Source organism: Anabrus simplex, chromosome 1 (assembly GCF_040414725.1).
Source record: "Anabrus simplex isolate iqAnaSimp1 chromosome 1, ASM4041472v1, whole genome shotgun sequence".
Classification (NCBI taxonomy): domain Eukaryota; kingdom Metazoa; phylum Arthropoda; class Insecta; order Orthoptera; family Tettigoniidae; genus Anabrus; species Anabrus simplex.
Window position 1 is genome coordinate 367,344,695 of NC_090265.1, and position 14,958 is coordinate 367,359,652.

Here is a 14,958-nt window from a genome sequence, read left to right on the forward strand (position 1 = left end):
AGATCAGCGAAGTAAAGTGCTAATTCCTGACAATTATCCTGATTACTGAATGCAAGTTTTCCATCTGATCTTTTGAAAGCCAGGTTTTGAGGAGCATACCCACGGACTTGTCCCCCGAATTCCCTGTAGAAATCTCGTACATTGTAGTTACGAAAGTTGTCTTCAATCGAGTCCAGTTGTTGCTTCAAGTGTTTTCTCTTGACCTGCCTGATGATTTTGGCTACTCGTTTTCTAGTTTCATTGAAATATGTTTGGTTTTCTGGTGATTTCTTGCTGTTGTATTTCTGGAATGCTTCTTTTCGTTCCTTCAAGGCACGTTCACATTCAGAATTCCACCAAGGGTGTTTAGTATTCTTTTTCAGGGGAATTTGCTCTCGAGCTTTCTGGATGATTTTGTTGCGGAATTTCTCCCAGGTGCCTGCATGTTCCCTTTCCCACACTTCTTGCAGATTAGTATTTCCAATCTGTGTCGTATCAAACTTCGGTATTTGTGACCTCTTATGATGAATTTTCTTCGGGGTGAATTTTACTTTTATTCTCACTAGGTAGTGATCGGAATCGACGTTTGCTCCTCGGCGTACCTGTATATCGTGTACCTCTCTCTGCATGGGATGAGAGATGGCAATGTGATCGATTTGAAATTCACCGATTCTGGAACGGGAGACCTCCAGGTCTTCTGTTTCCGTGGAGATTTTCTCAGAGAAGTTGACATGACTTACGATTGTTTTGTTGACACAGTTCAACGAGTCTCAACCCGTTTTTGTTAGTGAATTTGTGAGCAGGGAATTTGCCAACAGTTTTCTGATGTTCTTTTTCTTTACCAATTTGTGCGTTAAAGTCGCCCAGCAAAATTTTTGTATCCTCTTTATTATTATTATTATTATTATTATTATTACATATGACTTCGCTCCACTGATTTATTCCAAAATGTATTCTTATTTTTTACTTTAAATGTACCCTTTTAGCCTCAACACACTGTTAACTCTACGTAAACTAATCACATGAGGAAACGGTTTGACGCAGCTGTTGCACATTCAGCGGTGGCGCGTGAACAAGTGAATGTGGCACTGGACGTGGGCTCCACCCACTGCCCCATCGTCATTGCGGGCACATTGTCGCTTGCTGTCCCCAAGGCGTGGAACAGTTGTAGACCTAACATCGCTGTATCCAATTGATCAGATAATGGAAACATTTACGTTTTCAGAATTAGCTGATATTCACCTCGTTTACGGTGCAGCAGGAGAATCGGCACAGGCAGCGAGGGAGCTGTACAGACAACGATTTCCAAACCGCCGTATTCCCAATAGCCGAACGTTCGTCGCTGTGCATCAAAGGCTCTGGGACACAGGCTCGCTTCTTCCTCGGTTCGAGGGTCGTGGACCGCATCGTGATCCTGCGGAGCTTCGACGGGAAGAAGAAATTTTACGACTTGTCGAAGAGACACCATCAATAAGCACAAGGAGCTTGGCAAGGCAAGTAGGTACATCTAACTGGACTGTTCACCGTACATTGCGTGAACAGCTATTGTACCCGCACCACTACCAGAGGGTTCAGCATCTCCAAGAAGCGGATTACCTACCAAGAGTTGAATTCTGTACCTGGTTCTTGCAACAATGTGAAGGTAATGCAGACTTTCCGCACGATGTGTTGGTTACAGATGAGGCATCTTTTACTCGTGAGGGTATCATTAATTTTCACAACGCCCATACATGGGCAGAGGAAAACCCTCGTGCCATTCACCAAGGTCATTTCCAGCACAGGTTTTCTATAAATCTTTGGGCCGGGATATTGGGAGATCAGCTTCTTGGACCATTGGAACTGCCTGCACGACTAACTGGCTCTAGTTACCTCCATTTTCTACAGTCTTCTCTGCCAGAGCTTCTGGACGACGTTCCACTACAGATACGTCAGCGGATGTGGTTCATGCACGACGGGGCACCTCCTCATGTCAGTATGGACGTTCGTCGATTTCTAGATCGCTGTTTCCCGAATCGGTGGGTTGGTCGGTATGGTCCCATCAGCTGGCCATCGCGGTCCCCCGATTTAAATCCACTGGACTTTTATTTCTGGGGGCACCTCAAAGACTTGGTGTACCAAGTGGAAATCGCCGATGAAGCAACTCTACGACAACGAATCTGGGATGCCGTCGCAACTGTGAGAGCTGACGTGGATGTGTGGAGGCGGGTGAGAGCTTCGTGGTGTCACCGCATGGAAGCTTGTCGTCGAGCTAACGTAACGAATAGAACTGTAACTTTGGACGTTCAAGTACATGTTCGCCAGCCTCTGTGGTGTAGTGGTTCGTGCGATTAGCTGCCACCCACGGAAGCTCGGGTTCGATTCCCGCTCAACCACGAAATTTGAAAAGTGGTACGAGGGATGAAACGGGGTCCACTCAGCCTTGGGAGGTCAACTGAGTAGAGGGTGTTCGATTCCCACATCAGCCATCCTGAAAGTGGTTTTCCGTGGTTTCCCACTTCTCCTTCAGGCAAATGCCGGGATGGTACCTAACTTAAGGCCACGGCCGCTTCCTTCCCACTCCTGCCCTTTCCTCTCCCATCGACGCCATAAAACCTGTCTGTGTCGGTGCGACGAAAAACAGTTTGTAAGTACATGTTCCACTAATCTCGGAGACATGTCCGAAATTTCAAGATTAATAATTCGGACTTCTTGTCAGTTCACTACTTTCCTTAGTGTTTTCCGACAGATGAAGAGCTACGAAGTTTGAATGTAGTGGTTAATTGTTATTTGAACAATAATAGTAGTAATAGACTAATACAACAATAATAATAATAATAATAATAATAATGATGTTGTTTACGTCCCATTGGCGACTCGAGGTGGCACTCACCTTCTGACCCCAGTTTGGGACGTTCGATCTTGGTCAGTCCGATGGTATTTGAAGGTGGTCAAATACGTCGGCCTCTTGTCGTTAGATTGACTGGCACGTAAAAGAACTCATAACGGACTAAATTCCGGCACCTCGGCGACTCCGAAAAGCGGAAAAGTAGTTAGTGGTACGTAAAGCATATAACATTATTATAGATGCGATGTGTTCGAATTTTGCCCGCGGGTATTCTTTAACGTGCCTGTAAATCTACGGACCAGAAGCGGGGCGTATTTTAGGAGCTTTAAATACCACCGGACTGAGCTAGAATAGAGAGTTAAAACACACGCAAATCGTATAGTAAAATGTGTGTGGTTTAGCGATAAAAATGTTTACCTTATGGTATTTAGAGATGTCTACCAGACTAATCGGACGTCCTATAGGCTTTGTGTTTGCGCTTTGTTGTGCATTATAATAAAATAAGAAATGAAGTCCGGGGTGTTTCTGCATACTGCTAATAGTTCTCCCAAGAATTCATAATAATGAAATCACATTGTGGGAGAACATCCAACGTAAGCAGTTCGAAGAAAGCACTATACGTGTCACGTGCTGGTCCGGTTGTCTGCTGTTCCTAGCGAGAGGGATATGGTTAGACGGGTCCCCGCCCCCTACATGACACCGGACTAGACGTATGAGCGGCCTGCCTGACTTTCACATGAATAACAGCTGTCAGAGCGGCGAATTATTGTCCGTACTAGTCGTTCACGAGTTACGTAGTAGTAGTAGTAGTAGTGGTAATAGTCGTAGTAGTAGTAGTATTTGAATAATGCCAGTGTATGAAAATCACGAATACGCGCGCAACGAACCTATTGGGAAAGGTTTTCCAACATACGGGTGCCTAATCCAGCAACGATACTTGCTGTAGTGCAACATGTGTGCGGTATAGGCTGGGTTATATCATGCTATGAAAAGCCAAGGTCTGCACGGCCACGTGTAATCCTAGACGCGGAAAGGCCGGGCTGAGTGACTCAGACGGTTGAGGCGCTGGCCTTCTGACCGCAACTTGGCAGGTTCTATCCTGGCTCAGTCCGGTGGTATTTGAAGGTGCTCAAAAACGTCAGCCTCGTGTCGGTAGATTTACTGGCACGTAAAAGAACTCCTATGGGACTAAATTAAGGCACCTCTGCGTCTCCGGAAACCGTAAAGGTAGTTAGTGGGACATAAAGCAAATAACATTAATTTATTCGACGCGGAAGGAGACATCCTCACAATGGTAAACGATGATCCCGGGCGCAGTACGCGTAGTATAACACGTACCGTTGGTATACCAATTTGGACCATACGTAGGACACTGCATGAAGAGCGAATGCACCCTGACCACATTCAACGAGTGCAGTGTCCTTCACCAGCTGATTACCAATTTTTTTACAAGTTGATGTACATCGCCACGACATAGATAGGTCTTACGGCGACAGATATACCTAAGGGCTAGGATCGGGAAAGGAAGCAACCGTAGTCTTAATTAAGGTACAGCCCCAGCATTTGAGTGGTGTGAACATGAAAAACCACGGAAGACCATCTTTAAGGCTGCCGACAGAGGGGTTCGAAGCCACTATATCCCGAATACTGGATACTGGTCGAACTTTAGCGACTGCTACTATCAAGCTCGGTGATGATTTAAGAGTGGATTTCTGCCGCTGGTTAATTGATCAAGCACGCAATCCAGAATTTCTGTCAGGTGTATTAGTGACACATGAGTCAATTGTTACACAAGGAGTTTTTAATATTTACATAACTCACTCATGGGCTGTGGAACATCCCCTCTCAGTATACCAAGGCAACTTCTAGCACCGGCTCTCAATGAATATGTAGATGGATGCAGTGGGAGGTCTGTTTCTTTGACCAATCGTATTTTTATTTGAGTTATTTTGCTTTACGTCCCAATGACTATTTTTACCGTTTTCTGAGACGCTGAGGTGCCGAAATTGAATATCGCAGGAGTTCATTTACGTGCCAGTATTTCTACGACACGAGGCTGATGTATGTGTGCCCCATCAAATACCATCAGACTGAGCCAAGATTGAACCTGCCAAGTTGGAGGTCGGAAGGTCAGGACTTCAACCGTCTCAGACACTCAGACCGGTATCAATCACCTTGCTTGCATAAATTTGATCGTTGTAGCTTTCCTTATGGTGACGATGGGATGGGAAAGGGCTAGTGTCGGAAAGGAAGCGACTTTGGCATTCTTGACGTTACAGCCCCAGCATTTGCCTGTTGTGAACATGGCAAACCACGGAAAACCATCTTTAGGGCTGCCAACAGAGGGGTTCGAACCCACTGTACCCCACTCATGAGCTGTGGAACATCCCCATTCAATAGGACAAGGCGATTTCCAGCACCGGTTCTAATTAACATCTGGATGGGTGTGGTTGGAGGTCGGTTACATCTTTTTATTAATGTTATCTTGCTCCTGTAGATACAGTACGTTACTGGAGCTTTCAGAGGATGTGTCGCTTCGACTACGCCGAACCACGTGGATTTTACACGATGGTGCAGACATTTCCTAAACGGTAGACAGGACGATGTGAAACTATCAATTGGCCAGCCCTTATTCCAGACCTTATTCCAGTGGATTGTTATGTCTGGCGGGACATGAAACACAAAGTATACTGAACTGAAGTAACCACTTCGGGTGACCTCCGTAAACGTATTTTTTAGGCACCAGAGGATATTCTGAACAACACATGTTCCTTGTCTCGAATGTGTCGCAACTGGATTCGGAGAAGTGAAGCCTGCAGAGAAGCCCAGGGTGGTAACTGTGAACAATTGCTACGAGTTTCGCTTTGGTATGTCAAATGTTACGCCATTTCTGCACCGTAATGGCTTGGGAGTACAGTGCAGTATCGATATAGTATTTTGAGTCTCGATAGTTCGATATTCTCATAAATCCGAGCAGGGAAATTGAAGTACCGGTAACAAAAATTATAAATCGAGAGTTTCAGTGCGCGAGTGACTTGTACGTGCCGAAAGCTGAACACAACACAGGGAAGACGTGCTTGTTAAAACGCTAGACATTGACCTTGAACGCATTTTGGCAGTTCCTCAATTCTACCCTGCATGTGGTTTTGGTTTTTTACGTGTGTTCGAGCAATTTATATTTTGTTTCTTATTCACTACGAGTTAAAACAAAAGACACGCGCTTTTAAGGGCTGATGACCTTAAAACAGCAATCATCATCATCATCATCACCATCATCATCATTAACACGTATAAAAATTCAATAAAATGCTTGTGTTATATTCATCATTACTGAAATAGGAAAAAATTCAATCAAATTAGTTATTTCATTCCCACACTCGTAGAGGGGTGGGTGGGCCGTCAGCTATACGTGTAGCTCTTGGGCCATGTAGTAAGGAAGTAGAGTTGTGAGGATGAAATAATTCAAGTTGGACGTATGTCTTGTACATACAATAAATTGAGTTGAATATGTTAGTAAATATGCTTGTTGTTTAAAGGAGCCTAACATCGAGGTCATCGGCCCTGTTTGTAAATACCTCAACCCACAGAGAGATAACCGCAGCAACAACACGGACCCCAGAGTAGGCCCGCAGAGCACCCCACCCAGGACAGAGATCCCCCCAAAACACTCCGTTTATTGAGTAAATTTTCATGGTACGATGTTGACATAGTACAATGTTGATATACATACATGGGTAAATAAACAAACAGAGAGAAGTAGTTGGCCTTGAACTTGCTGGGCCGAGTGAGACGAGTTCTTAGTCCAGATATGTGAACAAAATAAGCACTGAGGTCATTGACCATGCTAAAAGGCTACAGAGCAGATTAAAGGCGATGTATCACAAGGTCAAACTTAAACATGTAACAGAACGTAAGATGTAACTGTGACAGATGAGAAACGAAACGCAACCCGGGCTGGGGAAACAAACACAGACCTTGCAGCACTGTCTTGAAGCACAGGACAGAAACGTAGATGTACACCTGCACACGACACAACAGGTGAATTAAAGACGGAAAAAGTATTGTGTCACTTGAAGCTAAAGAGAAGTTATAAATGAACGAAATAAAGTAAATCTAAATAGTAAAAATAACAATAATATTAATAACAAAATATCAAATATGAATAACAAGTATACGACTTAAAAGGAGAGTAAAAAGAGGAATAAGACGAAAATATGAACAGGTGAATAATAATAATAATAATAATAATAATAATAATAATAATAATAATAATAATAATAATAATCAGACGAGGAAAGAGAGTAATAAGAAGAAGTTCAATATGAGTAGTAGCAATAAAAATAAGACTGAAAATTAATAATAATACCGGTAATGTTATTTGCTTTACGTCCCACTAACTACTCGTACTGTTTCTGGAGGCGCTGTAATTTAGTTCCGCACGAGTTCTTTTTACGTGCCTGTAAATCTACCAACACGAGGCTGACGTATTTGAGCACCTTCGAATACCACCGGATTGACCCAAGATCGAGCCTGCTAAGTTGGAACCAAGAAACCAGTGCTCTAACCGTCTGAGCAACTCAGACTGGCCACTTTTATTTTGATAAATTTATTAAGCACTGCAAAGGAAGCAGTAAATTATGCTTTATTTTACCATAACACATATGCTTTTCGTTTGTAAGCACGAAATAATAATGTAATTTTTTACGTCCTAGTAACTACTTTGACGGGTTTTGGAGACGCCGAGGCGCCGGAATGTTGTACCGCAGGACTTTTTTTAATGCAAGTAAATCTACAGACACGAAACTGGCGTATTTCAGCACCTTCAAATACCCCCGAATTGAGCCTCCATCGAACCTGCCAAGATGGGATCAGAATACCAGCGCCCTATCGTCCGAGGTACTCCGCCCAGCATTAGAGCTTGGAATACGTTGGTCGTGCGTTTAGGGGCGCGAAATTGTGAACTATCATTGGGGAGATACTGGGTTCAAACTCCACTGTCGAGAGCCCTGAAGATGGTTCTCCGTGGTTTCCCATTTTCACATCAGGAAAATGCTGGAGCTGAACCCTTATTAAGGCCACGAACGCTTCCTTCTCACGTCTACACCTTTTCTGTCCCATCGTCACCATAAGACCTATCTGTGACGGTGCGACGTAAAGCCAATTTTGAAAATCATCATATTTAGGACATTATACAACTGACGAGATCCATAGTTATAAACGATGAGAAGTATTTTCTGGGCAGACATTATTGGCGAGTAGTCAATAATAATAATAATAATAATGATAATAATGGTATTTGCGTTACGTTTACGGTTTTCGGAGACGATGAGGTGCCGGAATTTAGCCCCGCAGGGGTTCTATTTACGTGTCACTAAATCTACCGGCATGAGTGTGACGTATTTGAGCACATTTAAATACCACCGGACTGGGCCAGGTTCGAACCTGCGAGGTTGGAGTCAAAAGGCCAGCACCTCAACCGTCTGAGCCATACAGCTCGGCAGGAAGCACGAAATGTAGGTACGTACACCGGCAGCAGCCTTCAGCTGTTATCGTAGTTCAGTTGCTCGTAAACATAAAACCAGTTTTGCAAGTATATTACGTAACATCTCGTGGCATTGCATTAGCGTTCAGCTGTTACAGTAGTATATATTTTCTCTGAAACATAAACAGAAACCGGTTTGGCACGGATGGCGCGTGACTTGCCTGTTATCAACGGAGAGCTATTCATTCACAGAACAAGGCATACTACCTATTCTAAAAACATCGTATCCCTTTGCTCTCGAAAATAACTTCCGCGGATTACTAAAAGTTTGATATATAGTGGTTCGTCACATCGTTCTCTATTGCTACAAGAAATATCTGCACGTATACACCTAACACCCTGTATATATATATATATATAATACTGACACATATAAACACTTTAAATGAGTATACAACAATAATTTTCTTTTTCAGCATCCATACATTTTATAATACATCACATATATGAGAATTTTTCTCGCACATTGTCATCGCAGATAACTGTCCAGTGTCCCATTCTCATACAATTCACAAGAGCATAGCCCTTAATTTAACACACACAAATAATTTTCAATCAATATACAACATTCTTCTCCTTTTTTTAACATATCAAAATATTTTGTGAAAATTCACTTATATGAGAACTTTTCTCGCATATTGTTATCGCAGATAACTGTCCAATGTCCTGTTCTCCGTTTTGTCACACAGTACATGACAATGTAGCACTTATTCTTCCAATGCACCAATACGACACTTGGTTCACACGCCAATCGCAGATGTTAGTTTTACTTTGCCAGTTTCTTACAAAAATTAATCATCTTAATCTTATCTGAACAAATCTCACGTGAAATACTTCTTTAAGTTCTTAATGTTGTAAGTACCGACAATCTTCCCTTCCTGATCTATTAGAGAATATGCACACTTCCCGATACGGTTCACAATAGTGAAATACCCCTGATACAAAAATATAACTTCAACATATTTCCCGCCTCTGCAGATGATGAAATGGAACTCTGAGTAGCACTCTGTCACTCAAACTGAATCAATTTTGCCCTTATTAACTTACATATCTCATCAAATCACCTCCTACTTGGCAACACTAATTAAAGGATCAACACCATGGCTACAAGATGGTTCAATTATTCCGTAATCCAGCATAATGTTTATTTGTTCTTAGACTTCACTAGCATTTTTAAGTTGACCGGGGTACTTACCTCCCACAAATGATGAATGGTCATGTACTACAAATTTGTTCAAATACGTGTTCTTCCTCACTTACCACTAAATTCATCTCGATGTTGACCATACATCGAACACAATTACTCCTCCTGTAATTCACTCAAATTACCTCACGTCACTGCCTCATACCGACTATCCCTCGGATACTGGTCGTACAGGCACGTAACACACCCAACAAAACATTTCCTCTCACTAGGAACAACTTCACTTACCTCTCATATATTTCAAAGAACACACGTCACTAACACACTTACCTCAGACCATCATAATTAACACGTACTTCTTTGCTAGTTTCCTCATAGAACAGACACACACTACCCAAATTAAAGTCTACTCTACTTCCATGATTTGCAACCAAGTCAGCTCCTAAAATAACTGAATACACAAGTTTTGGTACAACAAGGCGTGGCTGAAACTTACAATTATCTTCAATTATGATTGGTACCGCTATCATCTTATTTACTCACTTTGACTTACCCAACGGCTGTTATAATATCTGATAGTACCTTCTTCATATCACAATTTCCATCATCGACTACCTCACTGCTTACAGTATATTCTCAGTATTATAAGTACTTACATCACTTACCAGAACACTTCTTACGTCTAACTTACTGCTACCATAAATTACTGCATGATCTACGACTACGGCACTACTTAAATATCTCACTTTACTTAGGTCACAATCACACTATACTTAAATCTACTTTCACTATATAACTACTTATAATAAATACCAGTTCATCTTCTACCTTCGGCCTGTCCACTTAACTTACCCGATTCCCTGTGAATCTGAAATACTCTGGCTCGATAACGGCACCTTGATAACATTCATATTAAGACTATCATAATCCCTCTGATAACTCAAATCCGTACGCCTCCCATCTCCCGATTCTCTCTGATTACTCCTCTGACCTTCTCTCTCATAACTCAAATACATACGCCTCCCATCTTCCGATTCTCTGTCGTTACTCTTCTGACCACTATCACTATCAACACAACTATTAATCCTCTGCGGATCATGATCACCCCCTCTCCTCTGATACACGGCTAACATTTTCCCCCTTCTCTCTACAATATTACTTTCCCTAGACATTATGCGCTCTCTCTCTCTCGCGCGCGCGCGCGCGCCCTTGCACACATTCTTTCCAAAGCCTATCAATGAACACTTTAATCCCTCCTAAATTAGACGTATTATCCCAGTATACTCGAAACCATATTCTACTTTCACCGATAAAAACATTAGACAAAATTTCCAGCACGTATTCCCATTCAATAACATTATTCCTCAACTTACTTGCAAATCTTTTCTCGACTATTTTCACAAACTCTATAGGATTAAACTGTTTTCCAGAAAACTTGGTTAAATCACAATCCCTACTGAACAAACCACTCGCTATTACCACTTCTCTCGCCGTCTCACCTGTACCTTTCTGCCGTATCACACCCTGGCAGTTCACAACTACAACTTCTTCTTCTTCTTCTTCTTCCGCTCCTCTCTCAGCCTTCTCTTCCTCTATTCTCACGTCTTCCTGCAATTCTTCCTCGCTCTTTCTCACCTGCTGTGATAGCGTTTCCTGTTCGTTCCGCAGTTCACCGACTTCCACAAGTTTGCTTTCAATTTGTTCAATTCTACTAATCTGTTCCCTCGTATCTTCGATAACTGCATTGTAAATTTTGTCCAATCTTTTCTCGACTACCTCATGAATTTCTTCCCGATTACTCGAAATTTTATTTCTTAATTCTTTGATATTCTCTGTACAAGTTCCTTTGACATGCTCAATTTGAGTATGAAGATCGCTCCGACTCGACTCCATTTCTTCCCTAAGGTCAACACACTCTTTATTTAACTTATTTTCTAACTTGCATATTTGACTAGTTACCTCTACTATCTTAGTATCTATTTTAGAATTAAGTGATTCACTTAGCCCATCTATTTTATCATTAATCCCACTGTTACCATTAATCAATTCTTCGATTTTACTACTTAAAGAGTTAATCTGTTTGTTACAATTTTCATTACTATTGTCAATTAATTCTTTCATCTCTTTCTTATTATTTTCATTACTAATACCAATCATTTCTTCCATTTTATTACTTATCTCTTTCTTACTATTTTCGTTACTACTAATTATTTGTTCCATTTTACTACTTAGAGAGTTAATCTGTTTATTACAATTTTCGCTACTAGTATCAATTATTTTCTTAAAGTTTTCATTACTGATCTCGGTAAATCTGGCCATCATTAAATTTATAAAATCTTGGTTCATCCCCCCCGCGATTTCCTTTTGGGTTTCAGTGTGCTTCTCAATTTCTGCACTTTCCTGAATTATCTCAGAAACTTCCATCGTATTCACCTGCTCCCTACTCTGAATTTCACCTTGGATGTCCGCAGAAGCAATGACCTCGTCGTCACATGACTTGTTATTGTCTTCCTTGTCCATCTTTGGTTCACTAGTGATAGTACGCGATCTCAAATTAATTTCCCTCTTCAAATCCCTTGACATATCCCCAAAATACAAATATATATCACAAAATTACAATCCTGACAATTACCGGTAATAATTCCGTTGGATTAAATGTGCATACTCTTCCCAAATGAACCTATGATATGCTGTCATTCAGACCAAATTCTGAATTTATTCGAGTCCCACGTTGCGTCGACACATTGAGACTTGTTATTACTAAACATACTAACAGGGTGTGGGGTAATAAGCTTACTTTTGACAACATACCATATAAGTTCTGGGAAAAGGAGATTGGCGTTCGGTTTCCCCATTAATTTTGAGGTTAAGATATTTTACTGTCAATGAAATGAAACTACGAATTCGTTTGATAGAACAATATATATTCTTTAAATAATATATAAAAAATAGTGAGTCTTGTTGCGATAAAACAGATGAGAATATGAAATTATGACATTGCAACTGAAAGAAACTAGGCATGAATTTGAATTCTTCTTGACCGGACATTTAACAATTTATACGAAATATTTCCCTCACTGATTCACTTGACTGTACCTTCAACACTTTGAGTGTAATTACGACGTAATCCATTGATCTGGTGTTTACTGTAGATGTGTCACGCCTAACTTGGTGATACATCCTTGTGACTGCTTCTTCTCCATATCATCTGACTTCTTTGTAAGTCAATATGGTATTACCTCTTGGTAGGTCCAGGGTTACCCTCTCTGACTTCATGGTAAGCCCTTGCGTCCGTGTCTTCCACTAAGTGACGGACCAACCATTTCGTTTCACTCTCTCAATGACCAATAATTAATGGCTCACTGAGTCTTCACCATCTCTCGTTCACACTGGTTGACTGACCAACTAAGGCCTCTTGATCTAGTAGACTTCTTCACTGTACTGCATCCGTATAAGTAATGACTGACGCTACACTATGCACCCACCTTTTATAGACGTTGGTTGACACCGCTACGTAATCTCCAGAAATAACAATAACATACTCCCACAACGCGGCAAATATTACATCCAGTGGTGAAATAGCCCCGGGCCGGCCGACTCTCTGAGCGCATATCTAAATAAATACGATGCCGTAGCCATGGAGTGGCGATGACTTGGCAGAATCGCCAGTGGTATCGCAATATAACAACGTCACTTCCAATCTCTGATATATACAACAATTCTCACTGTACAGGTATTGAGTGTTATTCTACACATACGTATATATGCATACATCTAAGTACAATCTTGCAAGCAACAGGCAATTGCAAAATCGAATTGAATAAAACGGATAATTACAATAATAGTAACAATATCACAGATAACATAATAATACGGACATAATAATAATAATAATAATAATAATAATAATAATAATAATAATAATAATACAGATAAAATAATAAAATACAGATATCATCTTGTAACGGGATTTGAACCGTTACACCAATAAAAATTGAATGGGTATGTCTACTCATTCCTGAAAGGTCTCGAATTTTCCACGAGGGTATAAAAACTGCTGATTTTCTTGTCTCCGGGCCACTTCAGTAACATCTAGCTTAGTGTGTGGATATGTAGCAGGGGGCAGGAAGCGCCTCTTTCTTCGGACAACAGATCTCCAACAAGGTAATGGCCTTTTAACATCTTTATTTCGTGCTAGCTCAGCAGTTTAACACTCGGGGAGGGTTCGAAACCTTTAATATGTAAACGATTAAACATGTAAACCCTTTTCCTGGTAAACTTCAGTTTTCTTGAACTTTAATTCGGGGATAGAGAGTGCTTTACCCTCTCGAGCTCCCCTTCATTTGAAATTGAGGTGACTACGTGTTCGCGACCGTTTCTTATCTTCCTTAATGTATTAAAGTTTTCTCATACGAGTCACCTCCCTAGCTTGGGATTAGCCCCTGTGTATCCGCCTAGCGCCACTTCTGTACGTTGGGCCAGTAACTTAACCTGATGTTTGTTTTTCACGCGAAGGCCCTGTAGGTTGGATACATGATACCCCTGTTTCTTTGTAAGTGTGCCTTGAGGGCAGTTAGAAGTAAGGTTTGTTGTGGCCTTTGATAGGCTTGTAAAAATTGAGAGCAAGTCAGCTCTTTCTGGTATTTTGGAAGGTGCCTCAAGGAGGCTTAACATTACTAAGCGGGAGCAAGAGCTCCATGTAATGAAGGGGTTTTCTGCTCTTTGGTAATTTGTGATTGTGAGCTGAGAGCTCAGACTTTGGGGCTCGTAGCCAGAATTTGTAAAGTTGCAGTGTACCTAATTTTCCTTGTTATTTCCCCTAGTGGAAACTGGTTAAATTTTTCTCTAATTTTGGACTTCTTGATCGTGTACCTGATTTAACTGGTTGTTATTTGTTGTACGCTCAAAATTCTATGTCACCATTGTTAAGTTTTGAAAATATAACCTCTGTTGAAATTTTAATTCATCTTTCGAACTTGTAGTTAGACCCATTCCAGTCCGCACCTTCTTTCACCTCTGACTTCCACGGATAACTCCGTAACAATAATAATAATAATAATAATAATAATAATAATAATAATAATAAATTTAACGTCCTACTAACTACTTTTACGGTTTTAGGAGACGCCGAGGGGCCGGAGTGTCAGTAAATACATTTGAGCACCTTCAAATAACACCGGACTGAGCCAGAATCGCACACATCGGATACAGGTGCAAAGGAAGTCTTCATGAAAGTTTTACTTTCAGCTTACCAAAGTAGTCCCAAATTTCACATTCTGCATGATAGTTTTAGTTCTCGCAATACTTGACTCTCGAGTAAATTCACTCGCTATATGAGCTACAAATTTTTGTTGTTATTGCTTTATTTTTCTCCTAACTTCGGTTAGCCTTGTGTGTTACTGCGATATCCGTCACAGTACGAGTAACTTTAATTACGTTCCTCAAAAGAAAACACAAACTTTCTGGTAC